Source organism: Salmo salar, chromosome 09 (assembly GCF_965601325.2).
Source record: "Salmo salar chromosome 09, fSalSal1, whole genome shotgun sequence".
NCBI lineage: Eukaryota > Metazoa > Chordata > Actinopteri > Salmoniformes > Salmonidae > Salmo > Salmo salar.
The window spans coordinates 34,431,443-34,452,319 of record NC_138299.1 but is presented as its reverse complement, the minus strand read 5'-3'; the positions used below and the strand labels follow the sequence as shown (position 1 = coordinate 34,452,319).

General features: G+C 43.9%; 1 long non-coding RNA gene across 1 annotated transcript in view; it reads left to right on the top strand.

Annotated features, from left to right (window-relative positions):
• Positions 1-63: 63 nt before the first annotated feature.
• LOC106611237 (uncharacterized) overlaps positions 64-20,877 on the top strand; it is a 53,041-nt gene continuing 32,227 nt past the window's right edge. Inside the window, exon 1 of the long non-coding RNA XR_001330081.3 lies at positions 64-476. This is a non-coding gene — a long non-coding RNA (uncharacterized LOC106611237). The remainder of the gene's footprint in view (positions 477-20,877) is intronic.

Below are 20,877 nucleotides of genomic sequence, written 5' to 3'. Positions count from 1 at the left end.
AACATTTAAATAAAGTGCACTGCACACTCGTCAGAAACTGAATGTTAAATATTTAGCAAGAATGTGTACATCAGGCGTACTAATAAAAAAAATATATGCTGGTAAACACAGTTCAGCAATTTACTATCAATCCTGGCTACATTTCCACCTGCAAATTGCCGTAATTAATAACATCAGCACTAGAAAGTTCCCCCCTACTATTTGTGACTTTACCTAAATATTCATGTATTTAATTATAAAAGTCCACTTTTCTCAACCTTCGTGGGAGAAGTATCTGGATTGAGGTTTATGAACGATTTAGTTTAGCTAATCATCGACTGCTCCCTGGTGGACAAAAGATGATCAACAGCATAGTTCCAAATGGACTCAGTACTTCCTCAATTCAACAGAAAGGGCTGTATTATAGCGGTGTGCTTGGTAGTTGCTTGAAGAATTCATGAGATAACCCTGTCTCTGGTTACATTTATGATTCTGTGGTAAGTTCTTCAAAAAGGTAACGCTATATTGTCATGTGAAAATAAACGGTATATGGTTAAATGGCTACGCTACTTTAGCTTTGCTCGCTAACATTATTTACCTAACATTAGCAAGGTTGACCCTCACGGCTGTGAAAGCAGCGGATTTATTTTACGATATTTGTGCACATGGGAGAATGTTTTTGGATTCGAAAGCCACACTAACTACATGTTAGGATTTGGCTATAGCTTCCATGTTAACTGTTTGACATGCACTACATGACCAAAAGTATGTGGACACCTGCTAATCAAATCTCATTCCACAACCAGGGGCATTAATATCGAGTTGGTCACCCCCTTTGCTCCTGTAACAGCCTCCACTCTTCTGGGAAGGCTTTCCACTAGATGTTGGAACATTGCTGCAGGGACTTGCTTCCATCCAGCCACAAGAGCATTAGTGAGGTCGGGCACTGATTTGGGGCAATTAGGCCTGGGTCTCAGTCGACATTCAAATTAATCTCAAAGGTGTTTGATGGGGTTGAGGTCAGGGCTTTGTGCAGGCCAGTCAAGTTCTTCCACACCGATCTCGACAAACCATTTCTATATGGACCTCGCTTTGCAGAGGCATTGTCATGATGAAACAGGAAAGGGCCTTCCCCAAACTGTTGCCACAAAGTTAGAAGCACATAATCGTCTAGAATGTCAGTGTATGCTGTAGCATTAAGATTTCCCTTCACTGGAACTAAGGGGCCTAGCCCGAACCATGGAAAATAGCCAAGACCATTGTTCCTCCTCCACCAAACTTTACATTTGACACTATGCATTGGGGCAGGTAGTGTTCTCCTGCCATCCGCCAAACCCAGATTCGTCCGTCGGCCTGCCAGATGGTGAAGCGTGATTCATCACTCCAGAGAACGCGTTTCCACTGCTCCAGAGTCCAATGGCGGTCCACCACTCCAGCCGATGCTCGGTATTGTACATTAGAGGTCGACCGACTAATCGGAATGGCCGATTTCAAGTATTCATAACAATGGGAAATCGGTATTTTTGGATGCCGATTTGGCTTAATTTTTAATAAAAAAAATAAAAAAAATGTTACACCTTTATTTAACAAGGCAAGTCAATTAAGAACACATTCTTATTTTCAATGATGGCCTAGGAACGGTGGGTTAACTGCCTTGTTCAGGGGCAGAAAGACAGATTTTTACCTTGTCAGCTCGGGGATTCAATCTTGCAACCTTACGGTTAACTAGTCCAACGATCTAACCACCTGCTTTACATTGCACTCCACGAGGAGCCTGCCTGTTACGCGAATGCAGTAAGAAGCCAAGGTAAGTTGCTAGCTAGCATTAAACTTATATTATAAAAAAACAATCAATCAATCATAACCACTAGTTAACTACACATGGTTGATGATATTACTCGTTTATCTAGCCTGTCCTGCGTTACATATAATCGCTTCGTGTACCTAACCATAAACATCAATGCCTTTCTTAAAATCAATACACAAGTATATATTTTTAAACCTGCATATTTAGTTAATATTGCCTGCTAACATGAATTTCTTTTAACTAGGGAGAATGTGTCACTTCTCTTGCAACAGAGTCAGGGTATATGCAGCAGTTTGGTCCGCCTGGCTCGTTGCGAACTGTGAAGACTATTTCTTCCTAACAAAGACAGCCGACTTCGCCAAACGGGGGATGATTTAACAAAAGCGCATTTGCGAAAAAAGCACAATCGTTGCACGACTGTACCTAACCATAAACATCAATGCCTTTCTTAAAATCAATACACAGAAGTAGATATTTTTAAACCTGCATATTTAGCTAAAAGAAATCCAGGTTAGCAGGCAATATTAACCAGGTGAAATTGTGTCACTTCTCTTGCGTTCATTGCACGCAGAGTCAGGGTATATGCAACAGTTTGGGCCGCCTGGCCCGTTGCGAACTAATTTGCCAGAATTTTACGTAATTATGACATAACATTGAAGGTTGTGCAATGTAACAGGAATATTTAGACTTGGGGATGCCACCCGTTAGATAAAATACGGAACGGTTCCGTATTTCACTGAAAGGAAAAACTTTTTGTTTTCGAGATGATGATGATAGTTTCCGGATTCAACCATATTAATGACCTAAGGCTCGTATTTGTGTGATTATTATAATTAAGTCTGATTTGATAGAGCAGTCTGACTGAGCGGTGGTAGGCAGCAGCACGTTCGTAAGCATTCATTCAAACAGCACTTTTGTGCGTTTTGCCAGCAGCTCTTCGCTGTGCTTCAAGCATTGCGCTGTTTATGACTTCAAGCCTATCAACTCCCAAGATTAGGCTGGTGTAACCGATGTGAAATGGCTAGCTAGTTAGCAGGGTGCGCGCTAATAGTGTTTCAAACGTCACTCGCTCTGAGACTTGGAGTAGTTGTTCCCCTTGCTCTGCATGGGTAACGCTGCTTCGAGGATGGCTGTTGTCGATGTGTTCCTGGTTCGAGCCCAGGTAGGAGCGAGGAGAGGGACGGAAGCTTTACTGTTACACTGGCAATACTAAAGTGCCTATAAGAACATCCAATAGTCAAAGGTATATGAAATACAAATCGTATAGAGAGAAATAGTCCTATAATTCCTATAATAACTACAACCTAAAACTTCTTACCTGGGAATATTGAAGACTCATGAAAGCTGGTGGTTCCTTTTAACATATGTTCCCATGTTCTGAGCAAGGCACTTAAACGTTAGCTTTCTTACATGGCACATATTGCACTTTTACTTTCTTCTCCAACACTTTGTTTTTGCATTATTTAAACCAAATTGAACATGTTTCATTATTTATTTGAGGCTAAATTGATTTATTTATGTATTATATTAAGTTAAAATAAGTGTTCAGTATTATTGTAATTGTCATTATTACAAATAAATAAAAAAAATCGGCCGATCTAATCGGTATCGGCTTTTTTTGGTCGTCCAATAATTGGTGTCGGCGTTGAAAAATCATAATCGGTCGACCTCTATTGTACATGGTGATCTTAGGCATGTGTCCGGTTTCTCGGCCATGGAAACCCATTTCACAAAGTTCACAACAAACAGTTCTTGTGCTGACGTTGCTTCCAGAGGCAGTTTGGAACGTGGTAGTGAGTGTTGCAACTGAATCCACTAGGGGTGTACACACTTTTGTGTATATATAGTGTATTTTAGGTATGCCATAACAATATTATGTCTATATACAGTTAATTCGCAAAGTATTCAGACCCCTTTACTTTTTCCACATTTTGTTACGTTACAGCCTTATTCTAAAATGGACTTTGATTAGATTTTTTTAATCTAAACACAATACCCCATAATGACAAAGCAAAAACAGGTTTAGAAATGTTTGCAAATGTATTAAAAGTAAAAAAACATACCTTATTTACATAAGTATTCAGACCCTTTGGTATGAGACTCGAAATTGAGCTCAGGTGCATCCTGTTTCCATGGATCATCCTTGAGATGTATCTGCAACTTTATTTATTTAATTTATTACATTAATACTGGAGTGGTAGATGTGCAAGTAGAGATACCGGGGTGCAAAAGAGTAAGAGGGTAAGTAATAATATGGGGATGAGGTAGTCGGGTGGGCTATTTACAGATTGGCTGTGTACAGGTACAGTGATTGGTAAGCTGATGCTTAAAGTTAGAGAAGGAGATATGTCTCCAGCTTCAGTGACTTTTGCAATTCGTTCCAGTCATTGGCAGCAGAGAACTAGAAGGAAAGGCGGCCAAAAGAAATGTTGGCTTTGGGGATGACCAGTGCAATATACCTGCTGGAGCGTGTGCTACGGGTGGATGTTGCTATGGTGACCAGTGAGCTGAGATAAGGCGGAGCTTTACCTAGCAAAGACTTATAGATGACCTGGAGCCAGTGGGTTTGGCGACACATATGTAATGAGGGCCAGCCAACGAGAGCATACAGGTTGCAGTGGTGGGTATATGGGGCTTTGGTGACAAAACGGATGGCACTGTGATAGACTACATCCAACTTGCTAAGTAGAGTGTTGGGGGCAATTTTGTAAATGACATCGCCGAAGTCAAGGATCGGTAGGGTAGTCAGTTTTACGAGGTTATGTTTGGCGGCATGAGTGACGGAGGCTTTGTTGTGAAATAGGAAGCCGATTCTAGATTTAATTTTGGATTGAAGATGCTTAATGTGAGTCTGGAAGGAGAGTTTACAGTCTAACCAGACACCTAGGTATTTGTAGTTGTCTACATATTCTAGGTCAGAACCGTCAACAGTAGTGATGCTAGTCGGGCGGGAGGGTGCAGGCAGCAATCGGTTGAAGAACATGCATTTAGTTTTACTAGCATTTAAAAGCAGTTGGAGGCCACGGGAAGGAGTGTTGTATGGCGTTGAAGCTCATTTGTAGGCCCTCCGATTTGACACACTGAACTCTGAGAAGTAGTTGGTGAACCAGGCGAGGCAGTCATTTGAGAAACCAAGGCTATTGAGTCTGGCGATAAGAATGCAGTGATTGACAGAGTCGAAGGCCTTGGCCAGGTCGATGAAGACGGCTGCACAGTACTGTCTTTTATTGATGGCAGTTATGATAACGTTTAGGACCTTGAGCATGGCTGAGGTGCACTCATGACCAGCTCGGAAACCAGATTGCATAGTGGAGAAGGTGCGGTGGGATTCGAAATGGTCGGTGATCTGTTTATTAACTTGGCTTTCAAATATTTTAGAAAGGCATGGCAGGATGGATATAGGTCTATAACAAATTGGGTCTAGAGTGTCTCGCCCTTTGAAGAGAGGGATGACCGCGGCAGCTTTCTAATCTTTGGGGATCTCAGACGACACGAAAGAGAGGTTGAATAGGCTAGTAATAGGGGCTGCAACAATTTCGGCTGATCATTTTAGAGAGGGTCCAGATTGTCTAGCCCAGTTCTTTCAGAACATCAGCTGTCTGGATTTGGGTGAAGGAGAAGCGGGGGGGGGGGGGGGGGGGGGTTGGGAAAGTTGCTGCAGGGGGTGATGAGATGTTAGCCGGGGTATGGCCAGCCGTGGAAAAATGCTTATTGAAATTATCGATTATCATAGATGTATCGGTGGTGACAGTGTTTCCTAGCCTCAGTGCAGTGGGCAGCTGGGAGGTGCTGCTCTTATTCTCCATGGACTTTAGAGTGTCCCAAAACTTTTTGGAATTGGTGCTACAGGAAGCAAATTTCTGTTAGGAAAGCTAAGGCTAGCTTTTTCAAACTGACTGAGTATATTGGTTCCTGACTTCCCTGAAAAGTTGCATATTGCGGGGTCTATTCGATGCTAATGCAGAACGCCACAGGATGTTTTTGTGCTGGTTAAGAGCAGTCAAGTCTGGGGTGAACTATCTGTTCTTAGTACAATTTTTTTTTGAATGGGGCATGCTTATTTAAGATGGTGAGGAAAGCATTTTTGAAGAGCAACCAGGCATCCTCTACTGACGGGATAAGGTCAATATCCTTCCAGGATACCTGGGCCAGGTCGATTAGAAAGGCCTGCTCGCTGAAGTGTTTTAGGGAGCGTTTGACAGTGATGAGGGCTGGTCGTTTGACCGCGGACCCATTACGCACGCAGGCAATGAGGCAGTGATCACTGAGATCCTGGTTGAAGACAGCAGAGGTGTATTTAGAGGGCAAGTTGGTCAGGATGATATCTAAGAAGGTGCCCATGGTTACGGATTTAGGGTTGTACCTGGTAGGTTCCTTGATAATTTGTGAGAGATTGAGGGTATCTAGCTTAGCCTGTAGAATGGCCGGGGTGTTAAGCATGTCCCAGTTTAGGTCACCTAACAGTACGAACTCTGAAGATGGATTGGGGGCGATCAATTCACATATGGTGTCCAGGGCACAGCTGGGGGCTGAGGGGGGTCTATATCAAGCGGCAACGGTGAGAGACTTGTTTCTGGAAAGGTGGATTTTTAAAAGTAGAAGCTCGAATTGTTTAGGCACATACGTGGATAGTATGAGATATTCTGCAGGCTCTTTCTGCATGCTCTCTCTGCAGTGGATTTCAACTCCGCCCCCTTTGGCAGTTCTATCTTGTCGGAAAATGTTGTTATAGTTAAGGATGGACATTTCAGGATTTTTGGTGGCCTTCCTAAGCCAGGATTCAGACATGAATAGGACATCCGGGTTGGCGGAGTGTGCTAAAGCAGTGAATAAAACAAACTTAGGAGGGAGGCTTCTAATGTTAACATAAATGAAACCAAGGTTTTTACGGTTACAGAAGTCAACAAATGAGAGCGCCTGGGGAATGGGAGTGATGCTGGGGGCTGCAGGGCCTGGGTTAACCTCTACATCACCAGAGGAACAGAGGAGGAGTAAGATAAGAGTATGGCTAAAGGAACTGGTCGTCTAGTGCGTTCGGAATAGAGAGGAGCAGGTTTCTGGGTGCGGAAGAATAGATTCAATGCATAATGTACAGACAAGGGTATGGTAGGATGCGAGTACAGTGGAGGTAAGCCTAGGCATTGAGAGAGGGTTTGTCTCGAGGCACCATTTAAGCCAGGTGCGGTCACTTCATGTGTGGGGGGTGGAACATAAGGGCTAGCTAAGGCATATTGAGTAGGGCTGGAGGCTCTACAGTGCAATAAGACACAAATTACTAACCAAAACCGCAATAGACAAGGCATATTGACATTAGGAAGAGGCATGTGTAGCCGAGTGAGTAGCTAGGCAAGCTGGAGGCATGACGATTCAGACAGCTAGCAGGTCCGGGGCTAGTAGCAGGCTAGCAGACGGCCCTCAGGGGGACGTCACAACGGGAGAGCCTGTTGAAACCCCCTCGGACGGTTACGTCGGCAGACCAGTCGTGATGGATCGGCGGGGCTCCGTGTTGGCATGCCAATTGGCAGAAGAGGTAATTGAAGCCCAGGATTTGCTTGATGGGTCTCTTTGGCTTGCCGGGAGATGGGCCTAGTTCGAGGCTGGCTAACTGGTGCTTGCTTCGGGACAGAGACGTTAGCCGGGTGTAGCCACTTGGATAGCAGCTAGCTAGCTGCAATGATCCGGAGTAAAGGTTCAGAGCTTGTGGTAGGAATCCTGAGATGTGGTAGAGAAAAGCAGTCTGATATGCTCTGTGTTGATACCGCGCTGTGAAGGCTGGCAGGAGTTGACTGTGCTGAGGCTGGCAGATGTCCGCGTTAACGGCGATGACCGCTAGCAGTGGCTAACTGACTACTAGCTAGTTAGCTGTCTAGCTTCTGAAGGGGGTTCCGGTTCTAAGGTGTAAAAAAAAATAGCAGATCCATACCACATTGGGTGAGGTGGGTTGCAGGAGAGTATGTTCAGTCTGTAGATGGAAAATTAGATAAAAAATGTAAAAAATATATACGAAGAAAAACGATATATATACAAGGGACGGGACAAGACAATCAAAACAGACATCCCACTGCTCCGCCATCTTGGTTTGAGGGATTGGAGTCCACCTGTGGTAAATTGATTGGACATGATTTGGAAAGGCACACACCTGTCTATATAAAGTCCCACAGTTGACACTGCATGTCAGAGCAAAAACCAAGCCACGAGGTTGAAGGAATTGTCAGTAGAGCTCAGAGACAGGATTGTGTCGAGGCACAGATCTGGGAAAGGGTACCAAAAAATGTCTGCAGCATTGAAGGTCCTCAAGAATACAGTGGCCTCCATCATTCTTAAATGGAATTAGTTTGGAACCACCAAGACTCTTTCTAGAGCTGGCCGCCCGGCCAAACTGAGCCATCGGGGGACAAGGGCCTTGGTCAGGGAGGTGACCAAGAACCTGATGGTCACTCTGAAAGAGCTCTAGAGTTCCTCTGTGGAGATGGGAGAACCTTCCAGAAGGAAAACCCCTGCTCGAGCCTAGTCTGCTTGATGCTTCGATCACACCGACATTATATTTTGGTACACCAGAAGTACATTCATTTCCCTTGGAACGCTGCGTTTGCCTTGCAGAATTGTGTTGCAGAGGCAGTTGCAGTGCGTTCTCTGTGGTGCATACGTTGGATTTATTGAACATATGCATCAAATTGTATGCGTAGACAGCTTGACAGTAATGGTAGCAGAAGCTGACGCCTTGGGATGTTCCAATGCTGTAAGGGAGGCCCCAAGTCAAAGTTTGTGAACCCCTGCATTACAACACCGAGATGCTGGTTTGCAGTTCAAAACGGTTGGTCATACAGTGAGGGGGAAAAAGTATTTGATCCCCTGCTGATTTTGTACGTTTGCCCACTATAATTTTAATGGTAGGTTTATTTGAACAGTGAGAGACAGAATAACAACAAAAAAATCTAGAAAAACGCATGTCAAAAATGTTATAAAATTATTTGCATTTTAATGAGGGAAATAAAGTATTTGACCCCTCTGCAAAACATGACTTAGTACTTGGTGGCAAAACCCTTGTTGGCAATCACAGAGGTCAGACGTTTCTTGTAGTTGGCCACCAGGTTTGCACACATCTCAGGAGGGATTTTGTCCCATTCCTCTTTGCAGATCTTCTCCAAGTCATTAAGGTTGAGGCTGACATTTGGCAACTCGAACCTTCAGCTCCCTCCACAGATTTTCTATGGGATTAAGGTCTGGAGACTGGCTAGGCCACTCCAGGGCCTTAATGTGCTTCTTCTTGAGCCACTCCTTTGTTGCCTTACACGACCCATTTTCAATGCCCTGGCTGAGGGAAGGAGGTTCTCACCCAAGATTTGACGGTACACGGCCCCGTCCATCGTCCCTTTGATACCGTGAAGTTGTCCTGTCCCCTTAGCAGAAAAACACCCCCAAAGCATAATGCTTCCACCTACATGTTTGACGGTGGGGATGGTGTTCTTGGGGTCATAGGCAGCATTCCTCCCCCTCAAACACGGCGAGTTGAGTTGATGCCTAAGAGCTCCATTTTGGTCTCATCTGACCACAACACTTTCACCCAGTTGTCCTCTGAATCATTCAGATGTTCATTGGCAAACTTCAGACGGGCATGTATATGTGCTTTCTTGAGCAGGGGGACCTTGCGGGCGCTGCAGGATTTCAGTCCTTCACGGCGTAGTGTGTTACCAATTGTTTTCTTGGTGACTATGGTCCCAGCTGCCTTGAGATCATTGACAAGATCCTCCTGTGTAGTTCTGGGCTGATTCCTAAAGTGGCTAGTGATTCATAATCTATGTTTAGCAGTCCGATGGCCTTGAGATAGAAGCTGTTTTTCAGTCTCGGTCTCAGCTTTGATGCACCTGTACTGACCTCGCCTTCTGGATGAGAGTGGGGTGAACGGCCAGTGGCTCAGGTGGTTGATGTCCTTAATGATCTTTTTGGCCTTCCTATGGCATCAGGTGCTGTAGGTGTCCAGGAGGGTGGGAAGTGTGCACCCGGTAATGTGTTGGGCAGACAGTACCACCCTCTGGAGAGCTTTGCGGTTGTGGGCGCTGCAGTTGCCACACCAGGCAGTCATATTTCTCTTCTAACAATTGCCATTTCCATCCTCTTCCTCCATGGCTGGTGTAGGCGAAGATGGGAAGAGGGTAGGCCAGACATTTTGGGGACATGGGTTTGGCTTTCAATTCCCTGCACTTGAGGCAGGAATGTTGTTATTGACGGACAGCTCGACATCCCTAGTGGAGTCTGACCACAGAACTGTCCTGTCCACAAGTAAGGGGATATCGGTCTGTAACAGCTTGGCACCTGTAAGGCAGTGACTGCCAGAGAATGGAGAGAGGACATTTAGGAGCTAGTCTTGAGTTTGCCATGACAAAGGAGATGTGGACTTGTGCCTACTGGGTTTCAATCCTGTGTTATGCCACATACCCATAAGCCTGCTCTGAAGCATCACTGAACACATGCAACTCTTGAAAGTGACTCTGGGATGTTCACTTGGGCTATAGTATCTGGGAATCTGGATCGTGACCAAGTCAGGGAGCTCACCTTCTCTCTCAGTCCAGGCCTGATGGATAGTGCTCTCTGGGGGTGGGAATTGGGTTATCCCACACTCTGTTATTAACCCACAGTTGCTGTAGTAGGACTTTACCTCGGGTGGTAAAGGGTGACTTGAAACCCAGCGGGTCATACTGACTTGCCAAGACTGTATACATTTCTCAGGTTAAGGCTCTTGTAGTCAACTGGTCGGTGCTTTTTTACTCTTTTTCTAATCTTTACAGGAAAATGCCACAGACACTGTCTGATGTGGAGACATTTCACTGCAGCTAATGTAGAAGGAAAAGCTGTGTACATTTGCAAATACTGTGCCAAATCATGTGAAGAACGCAACAAAGATGCCAAATCATTCGGCCAAGTGCATAAAGTTCCCTCAGCGCTCACAACAAGCAACCTCTGACAAAAGTCCCTCTACTTCTATTCGAGGTGAAAATGATGAATCAGACACCTTATCGATAGCAACAGCTCACGGTTCTCCTGGAATCAGAAGTTTTTTTGACTCAAATGGAGGAACGTATTCAGAGAAATGCTGATGAATGTCTTGCTCGAGCTGTGTATGCAACTGGTTCACCTCTGATGCTCACAGGCAATGTGTATTGGAAGAGATTTATGAATGTTCTTGGCCCAGCATACACCCCTCCAACCAGACATGTTTTATCTACTCATTTGCTGGACACAGAGTTCAAGTAAAGGTCAAGCTAATCATAGAGAAAGCGGACTGTATTGCAATCATCTCTGATGGGTAGTCGAATGTTCGTGGGCAAGGAATAATTAACTACATCTCTACCCCTCAAACCAGTATTCTACAAGAGCACAGACACAAGGGACAACAGACATACGGGTCTCTACATTGCAGATGAGTTGAAGGCAGTCATCAATGACCTTGGAGCACAGAAGGTATTTGCACTGGTGACAGACAATGCTGCGAAGATGAAGGCTGCTTGGTCTAAAGTAGAGTCCTACCCTCACATCACACCCATTTGCTGTGCTGCTCATGCATTGTATCTGCTTCTCAAGGACACCATGGCACTGAAAACCATGGATACACTCGACAAGAGAGCCAAGGAAATTGTTAGGTATGTGAAGGGTCATCAAGTTATAGCAGAAATCTACCTCACCAAGCAAAGTGAGAAGAATAAGAGCACCACATTGAAGCTGCCCAGCAACACCCGTTGGGGTGGTGTTGTCATGTTTGACAGTCTCCTGGAGGAGAAGGAGGCTCTCCAAGAAATGGCCATATCAGTCTGCCAATATGGACAGACCCATCAAGAGGATCCTTCTGGATGTATTTTGGGAGAGAGTGGTAAGCAGCCTGAAACTCCTGAAACCTATATCAGTAGCCATTGCACAGATTGAGGGAGATAATTCCATCCTGTCTGATGTTCAGTCTCTGCTTGCAGATGTTAGAGAAGAAATCCATACTGCCCTGCCCACTTCACTTGTTGCTCCAAGCAGAGGAAACAGCAGTTCTGAAATGCATCAAAAAGCGTGAAGACTTCTGCCTGAAGCCTATACACGCCGCAGCGTACATGTTGGACCCCAAGTATGCTGGCAAGATCATCCTGTCTGGTGCAGGGATCAACATGGCCTATAGTGTCATCAATACCGTGTCTCGCCACCTTGGCCTGGAGGCTGGCAAGGTTCTTGGCAGTCTGGCGAAGTACACTTCCAAGCAAGGGCTTTGGGATGTCGATGCAATATGACAGTCGTGCCAACATATCTCATCAGCCACCTGGTGGAAGGGACTTTGTGGATCTGAGGCTCTTTCCCCTGTTGCCTCCATCATCCTCTAAATCCCACCAACATCGGCCGCCTCAGAGCGCAACTGGTCCTTGTTTGGGAACACACACACTAAAGCACGCAACAGGCTGACCAATACAAGGTATGATAAATTGGTGGGCATCCGGGCAAATTTGAGGCTTTTTGAGCCTGACAACGAGCCTTCCTCAACAAGGTTGGAAAGTGACAGTGAAGATGAGGCCTCAGAGGCTGATGTTCAAGAGGTGGACATTGAGGAGGTCCAGGGAGAAGACATGGAAGCCTGAGAGGAAGACAACTAAAGCTTTCATTTCTAGATGATCATTTTACAGATGTATGTTAAATGGTTTTGGGAGATGCGATGGATCATTGGGTATCATTCAATATTCTATTTTGTAGTTCAGTGAAATCATCCCATGTGAAGAGTCAACTCATTTAATTCAAGTTCAATTCATAACTATAAATTCTTTTTTAACATTTTATATTGGAAGGATTTAATCATTTGCAATTATGTCTACTTATGATAAGGTAAAAAGTTTGTTTGTCTCCATATGATATGGTAAATATAACCAATGCAAAAAACATCTACATTTAAATGGTATTTAATATTAATTCCCATATATTCCTGTTAATTCCCACGGAATGTTTCCACCTCTGAATATTCCCCAAAATGCCCTCTATCCCAAAGAAGTTAATGGTCACTCGATTGGTTTGGAAGTCTAGTAAGGACATGGCTTCGGTATCTTGCTTGGATCGAGTGATTAACTTATCATCCCGGAAAGGGAGCACATCAACTTGCCTTTGTTTATTTATGTTCTAGAGTAGGTCAGATTTGGGAGCAGGGGAGGTTGGGAGCAGGCACTGCTGTGGAGTGGACTGGTCTAAGAGATGGGTAGGGCCTTGGAGTGTCCATCCAAGCCTAGTCTTTAAGGCTTCTGGTGCCCCTGTTGGACCTTGGCGAACATGCTCAATTGGAGTGAGGAGATGGGGGTTATCAGCTCCAATGAGGAGGAGAGGTTGAACTTTGGAGAAGGTACGCAAAGGGCGGCCTCTGTGGTAATGGTGGCATCTCTGCCGTTTATCTACTGGGTAGCTTTGTTCTACTAGGGCCAACTTGTTGGAGGTGAATGCACCCTGGATGGTGAATTTCTGGTTGGGGAGAGATTTCTAAGTGGACTGTGGCCCCCTCTAGGTGTCTGTCTCTTGTAGGATTGTCCACAGCAATAGGTCTTCAGCTGCCCCATCAAGCCCTAAGTGCTTGGTAGCAGCTGACAGTAGCAGTGTGCATTCTGAACCATTGTCAAGAATGGCATAAGTCTCAAGATAGTGATCTTTGTTACACAGGATGACTTTAACAACCTTCAAGAGTACTTTGGGGTAGTGACTTTGTGGGTTGACATAGAATACTCAAGTCTGGTTTTCTGTTGTTGAAAGTATGCAGGATGCGATGGCACTTGGGGCAGGGTTTCTTCAAGTTACACTCTGGCTTGGCACATCTCCAACATCACATTTTGTCTTTAACCTCTCTTGGGTAGGGGGCAGTTTTCACGGCCGGACGAAAAACGTACCCAAATTAAACGGCCTACTACTCGGGGCCCAGGAACTAGAATATGCATAGTAGATTTGGATAGAAAACACTCTGAAGTTTCTAAAACTGTTTGAATGATGTCTGAGTATAACAGAACTCATATGGCAGGCAAAAACCGGAGAAAAATCCAACCAGGAAGTGGAGGATCTGAGGCTGTAGTTTTTTCAAGTGATTGCCTATCCAACACACAGTGACTTTGGGTTCATTTTGCACTTCCTAAGGCTTCCACTAGATGTCAACAGTCTTTAGAAAGTTGTTTGAGGTCTCTATGGTGAACAGAGAGCCAACAAAGGAAGTTGGAAGTTGTTGACTCAGGAAAGCACATGAGTTCATTGGCGCGCATTCACGTGAGGGGTGTTCCAAAACGTTTTTCAAGACATTGGAATCGTCCGGTTGTAATATTATTGAAGTTCTAACCTCTCTAGGGTAGGGGGCAGTATTTTCACATCCGGATTAAATCGGGTACGTTTTTTATCTGGTTATTACTACTGCCCAGAAACTAGAATATGCATATCATTGTTTGATTTGGATAGAAAACACCCTAAAGTTTCTAAAACTGTTTGAATGGTGTCTATGAGTATAACAGAACTCATATGGCAGGCAAAAACCTGAAGATTCTGTACAGGAAGTGCCCTCTCTGACCATTTCTTGACCTTCTACACTCTCTTTATTGAAAACAAAGGATCTCTGCTGTAACGTGACACTTCCTAAGGCTCCCATAGGCTCTCAGAAGGCGCCAGAACGTTGAATGATGACTTTGCAGCCCATGGCTGAAAAACAGAAGCGCATTTGGTAAGTGGTTGATCTGAGAACAATGAGACGGGGGCGCACGTGCACATGAAGAGTCCATTTGAACGAAAACAGGGTTTCCCGGTCGGAATATTATCGCTTTTTTACGAGAAAAATCGCATAAAAATTGATTTTAAACAGCGTTTGACATGCTTCGAAGTACGGTAATGGAATATTTAGAATATTTTTTGTCACGGTCCGCGTGTCACCGTTCGGATAGTGTCTTGAACGCAAGAACAAAATGGAGGATATTTGAACATAACTATGGATTATTTTGAACCAAAACAACATTTGTGGATGAAGTAGAAGTCCTGGGAGTGCATTCTGACGAAGAACAGCAAAGGTAATCCAATTTTTCTTATAGTAATTCTGAGTTTAGTGAACGCCAGACTTTGTGGGTGTCAAAATAGCTAGCCCGTGATGGCGAGCTATCTACTCAGAATATTGCAAAATGTGCTTTTGCCGAAAATCTATTTTAAAATCGGACATAGCGATTGCATAAAGGAGTTCTGTATCTATAAATCTTAAAATAATTGTTTTTTGTGAACTTTTATCGTGAGTAATTTAGTAAATTCACCGGAAGTTTGCGGTGGGTATGCTAGTTCTGAACGTCACATGCTAATGTAAAAAGCTGTTTTTTGATATAAATATGAACTTGATTGAACAAAACATGCATGTATTGTATAACATAATGTCATAGGAGTGTCATCTGATGAAGATCATCAAAGGTTATTGCTGCATTTAGCTGTGGTTTTGGTTTTTGTGACATTATATGCTAGCTTGAAAAATGGGTGTCTGATTATTTCTGGCTGGGTACTCTGCTGACATAATCTAATGTTTTGCTTTCGTTGTAAAGCCTTTTTGAAATCGGACAGTGTGGTTAGATTAATGAGAGTCTTGTCTTTTAAAATGGTGTAAAATAGTCATATGTTTGAGAAATTGAAGTAATAGCATTTCTAAGGTATTTGAATATCGCGCCACGGGATTCCACTGGCTGTTGAGTAGGTGGGACGATTTCGTCCCACATACCCTAGAGAGGCTAAGTTAAAAAGGCCCTAAAGATTGATGCTATACAACATTTGACATGTTTGAACGAACGTAAATAGAACTTTATTTGACTTTTCGTCGTGACATTTTGGCCGCGCTTCCTACACTTGGAGTAGCTTACTGAACGTGCTAACAACAAGGAGGTATTTGGACATAAATTATGGACTTTATCGAACAAAACAACATTTATTGTGGACATGGGATTCCTGGAAGTGCCTTCTGATGATCATCAAAGGTAAGTGAATATTTCTAATGCTATTTATGATTTTAGATGACTCCAAAATGGCGGGTATCTGTATTGCTTGATGTCTTTTTCTGAGCGCAGTACTCAGATTATTGCAAAGTGTGCTTTCCCCGTGAAGCTTTTTTGAAATCTGTCACAGCGGTTACATAAAGGAGATGTTCATCTATAATTCTTTGAATAACAGTTTAATATTTTATCAATGTTTATGATGAGTATTTTTGTAAATTGTTGTGCTGATTCACCGCCAGTATTGGAGGCAAAATATTTTCTGAACATCACGCGCCAATGTAAAATGCTGTTTTTGGATATAAATATCAACTTGATTGAACAAGAAATGCATGTATTGTGTAACATGATGTCCTAGGAGTGTCATCTGATGAAGATCGTCAAAGGTTAGTGCATAATTTTAGCTGGTTTTCTGGTTTTTGTGACGCCTGTCCTGGCTAGGAAAATGGCTGTGTGGTTTTTCTTGTGTTGGAACTGTCCTAACATAATCTAACTTTATGCTTTCGCCGTAAAGCCTTTTTGAAATCGGACAATGTGGTTACATTAAGGAGACGTGTATCTTTAAAATGGTGTAAAATAGTCGTATATTTGAGAACTCTGAATTATGACATTTTGTGATTTTGAATTTGGCGCTCTGATTTTTCACTGGCTGTTGAATAGTGTGAACCGTCCCCAAGAGAGGTTAAACCACTCAACTTTCTCTGCACTGAGCCCTTTGAGCTTCTCAGTGTGTGAGGGTATGATACCTTGAGTCACAGTAGAGACACAGGAGCCTGGGTCCACCAGGGGTCTTACCGGTAGCTGGGGATGTGGAAGATCGTTTGGTGAGTGAGGATTGAGGTAGAACCGGAACCATGCAGGATTGTAGCTGTACTGGATGAGGACTTGGAGAATATCTGTCGGTCTCTCGTCTGTGGCCATGATGGTGCTTGGTGGAGCTCACCAACCTGGGCAGCGACTGCCTGACACTCTGCTTTATCTTGCAGCCTCAAGAAGAAGTCCTTTAGATTGTACTGGACACCTGGCCTGCTTCTGTGGGCATGACGGGCGTAACTGGCAACTTGTTCTGCTGGTAACTTACTGAGTAGTTGCTGAACATGGGAGGCACAGGCCTGCTCAGCAGCTCCCTCGCCGTGCTGTAATGCCTGGAGCTGGGGGTCATTAGCATAAGCCAGGGCCATGCGGCGGGCAGAGACCAAGTGTAGGTGATCCAGGGGGATGTGGTACTTGTATTTCTCTGTTTCCTCCTCTGGCAGTAGGTTTGTGAGGGCCATTCTTAACATTGCAAACTCTTCAGGATCTTCGTGAATGAAGTTGGGTAAGGAAGGTCCCTCTATCCGGGATGAATACCTGTGTCTCTGTGGAGCCACTTAAGGGTTGTAAGTTGGTACTACTGGGAATAGCCATTGGTCAGACAGTTGGTTGTTGTGAGCAGTAGGCACGTCAAAGTTTTGTGAAAGTGGTTGCGCTTGTTGCTGTCTACCATACTGCTGAAGGGCCTGATAGGGTGCTGTAGAAGCTGGAGGGGAGCACACTGGGGGGGTGCACCGGAGGTCTTTCTGGGTTCAGAACGTTCTGAGTTTGAGAGGTGGTGACGTATCGAGTCTGGTGTTCTACGTAACGAGGCTGACTTGGTGCAGGAGTTGCGTAGGACGGGGTAGAGTAAACCTCTGGGTGCTGGGTGGAAGAGGCTGGTATTGGTTGGAATAGACTTGAGGGAGACTCTGGGTAGGACTGTGGTTGTTGGTGAAACTGCACAGTAGGTTCTGAGTTCATGAGAGATTCAGAGTGCATAGGAAGTCGATAGGGCATGGAAAGCCAGTACACATCAGGAGGCTGAAATTGGTTGTGTCCTTGATGCTGAGTTTGCACGTTGGGAGGCTCAGAGTGCACGTGAGGCTGGTGCACAGGAGGCTGGTACATGTGAGGCTGCTGTACAGGAGGCTGGATGCACACATGACTGAGTACTCACAGCAGGTTGGACAGGTGGTTTGGTCTGAAAAGGTGCTTTAGACTGGAGATGTGGCTTAGACTTATAAGGCACAGACAGTTGTCTTGGCGGTAACACTTGCGAGTGGAGAATGTGTACATTGCGGCTGGGGTTTTGCTGAATGAATGGCTTGAGAGGAACTGGTAGTGATGGCGTTTGTGAGGATGCTGATTGTTCAGGCTGAGGGGTTAGTAACATGGAACCTGTAGGGAGGGGAAGAGACTCCTGTCTACACTGTGGGGGTTGTTCTGGCAATGGGGAACTTTCAATCTGGCTATTTCTCCACTCCTCCATACGATCACATAGCTCCTGAACTATAGAGAGAGCAGTCTCTCCCTGGTTGGCCACTGCTGAAGCTCCAGAGTTAGCTGCTGCACCAATGAGTGAAAGGTGGCTACTGCAGTAGAAAATACCACTTTGATTGACAGTCTTAGAACCCTAACTCAGCCAGTGCCTCTCCATTGCATAAACAGTTTGTTTTAGTTGCTCCATTTCCTTCTGCATGTTGGCCTTTGCAGTGGTAAGCTCTTGAATTGTGGTGATATAGGGGTAGGCCTCAGCTTGACCCTGGGGCTCCATTTACCCTTGTTCATATTCTTCTGGTCTTTGTTGAAGGAGTTGGTTTGGTTGAGGGGTATAGCTGTAGCCAGAGAATTGAACATGGTAGTCAGACAGGTGAGGTGGAGGCCTTCTGTTCCTCTCTGGGCTCGTCTCCATCCAGATGGGGGTCTGTTATTGTTTTCCTCTGTTGTGATCCATTCCATCATAATAGCCCGATGCAGAAGGACCATGTACAAAATAAGAGTTGCGGTGGTAAAAAGACTGTCTTGCTGTAACTGTTGGTTTGAGTTAAGAATATCATGGTGGTGTGTCCATTAAAACACTGAGATGGTGGTTTGCAATTCAAAGAGCTGGTCATAAATGCATCCAAACTACACAAAGGAAAGGGTTACAAGAGAAAAGGTGTCTTGTAACAAAACACTTGAAAACTGAAATGTTTAAGTCTGCCACACTGATTAGTGACAGGAGTGGTATTTAAACATGGTGAGGTGCTGGACTCCCGCCTCTGCTGGAGGGGGATTGGACAGGGGATGATGGTTGGTGATAAGGTAAGGGGACTGTCGGTCAGGATACGTGCAATTCGACCACAATCATTGTTTACTAGCTAGTACCTCAGAGAGAGCCCAGAGAGCTGTTAAGTGAGGTTGTGGTGAACCAAAATCTGGGTTTACAGCATACGTTGACTATGGCAATTCTGCTTTAAGCCATGGAAGCAGCAATTCAACTTGTATTTCCCCTGCTTTTCAAGCTTAATAATGTCAAAATATGTTTGGTAATTACCAAAGAATGGCGTTTCGCTTAGCAGTTATCATTATTACTGCCGTCGCAGCCAGTATGTGCTTCCAAAAAAGGTCTAAGTAAGCAGCTACATTCAACCCCCAAAAATGCCTTGTCTGGAAATAATCTAAATCTTGTTTTTGACCAAGTGCGCATGCACCAAATCCACCTCTTCCAACGTCTCCTGTAAACCCAGATTCTGGCTCAGGTTGTGGTACAACACAGAATGCATGCTTCTTTCCCATTGGCTGTTCATGACAGGTGAGTTGAAGAGTCTGTTGTTCATTTGACCAGGACGTTCTTTGAAATGCTGTGAGAAGGGTTGTCATGTGTATCAAATTGCAACTGCTGTGCCTGAACAGTCAGTAGCTATTCAGTATCACTACAGCATCGTGGTGGAATTACAGTTGGCTGATGGCTACAAAAATTTGAGCTTACTATGTTAGAAATGCACTGCAACAAGCTAAGCACAAGATGTATGTATGTATGTATGTATGTGTGTATATATATTGAAACTCACAAAAATATATATATTCTGAGTTCATGCTTGGAAAATGAGCTCTCAGTGAAGTAAGTACCAAAGCTGCCATGTTGCAACTATATAAATAGCTAACGTATTTTAAAGCTAGGTGGCCTACTTAACCATGGAGTTGATATCATGCATGCCTTTACAGCAGATTGTAATTTAGAAATGATAGCCTACAAAATTGACTATCAGAATGATAAAAGGTTGTTTCAATGTTTGATTATCGTCTGTAATACTTACCTTGTAAGGTGTCATCAAGGATTTAAAAGTTGGTACAGTTAGGCTAACTTCAAATGCGTAATGACAGTTTATCCTTATCATAAAAGTATTCAAAGTGTTGAGCTATTGGCCATTATCTATCATGCCTGACGATTAGCCTATATTGAATGATATGAGGTTTAGGATGAACATGAGAAGTGTAAAGGCTAATGTTATGCTATGTTTGAAATGTGACACCTACCCTCGCAGATAACACAGATAAGACTGGTGAGTGAGGAGTTTCTCTAAGGGAGGGAATAAATAAGAAAACATCAACTTGCAGTTGTTGACATGAGAGTTTTTAATAAATGATTGTCTTATGAATGTGTTATGGAATCCTATGGAGGTATCCTTCCAATGCAGTGCTGCTGGCATTTCTTTATGTCCTCTGAGATGATAAAAGCAGCATGGTTATTTATATTTATATATATATATATATATATATATATATATATATATTTTTTACACACACAGGTGAAGTCGGAAGTTTACATACACTTACGTTGGAGTCATTAAAAGTCATTTTTCAACCACTCCACAAATTTCTTGTTAACAAACTATAGTGTTGGCAAGTCGGTTAGGACATAATTTTTACAACAATTGTTTACAGACAGATTATTTCACTTATAATTCACTGTATCACAATTCCAGTGGGTCAGAAGTTTACATACACTAAGTTGACTGTGCCTTCAAACAACTTGAAAAATTCCAGAAAATGATGTCATGGCTTTAAAAGCTTCTGATAGGCTAATTGACATAATTTGAGTCAATTGGAGGTGTACCTGTGGATGTATTTCAAGGCCTACCTTCAAACTCAGTGCCTCTTTGCTTGACATCAAGGGGGAATCGGAAGAAAATAGCCAAAACCTCAGAAAAAAATGTGTAGAAGTCTGGTTCATCCTTGGGAGCAATTTCCAAATGCCTGAAGGTATCACGTTCATCTGTACAAGCAATAGTTCGCAAGTATAAACACCATGGGATCACG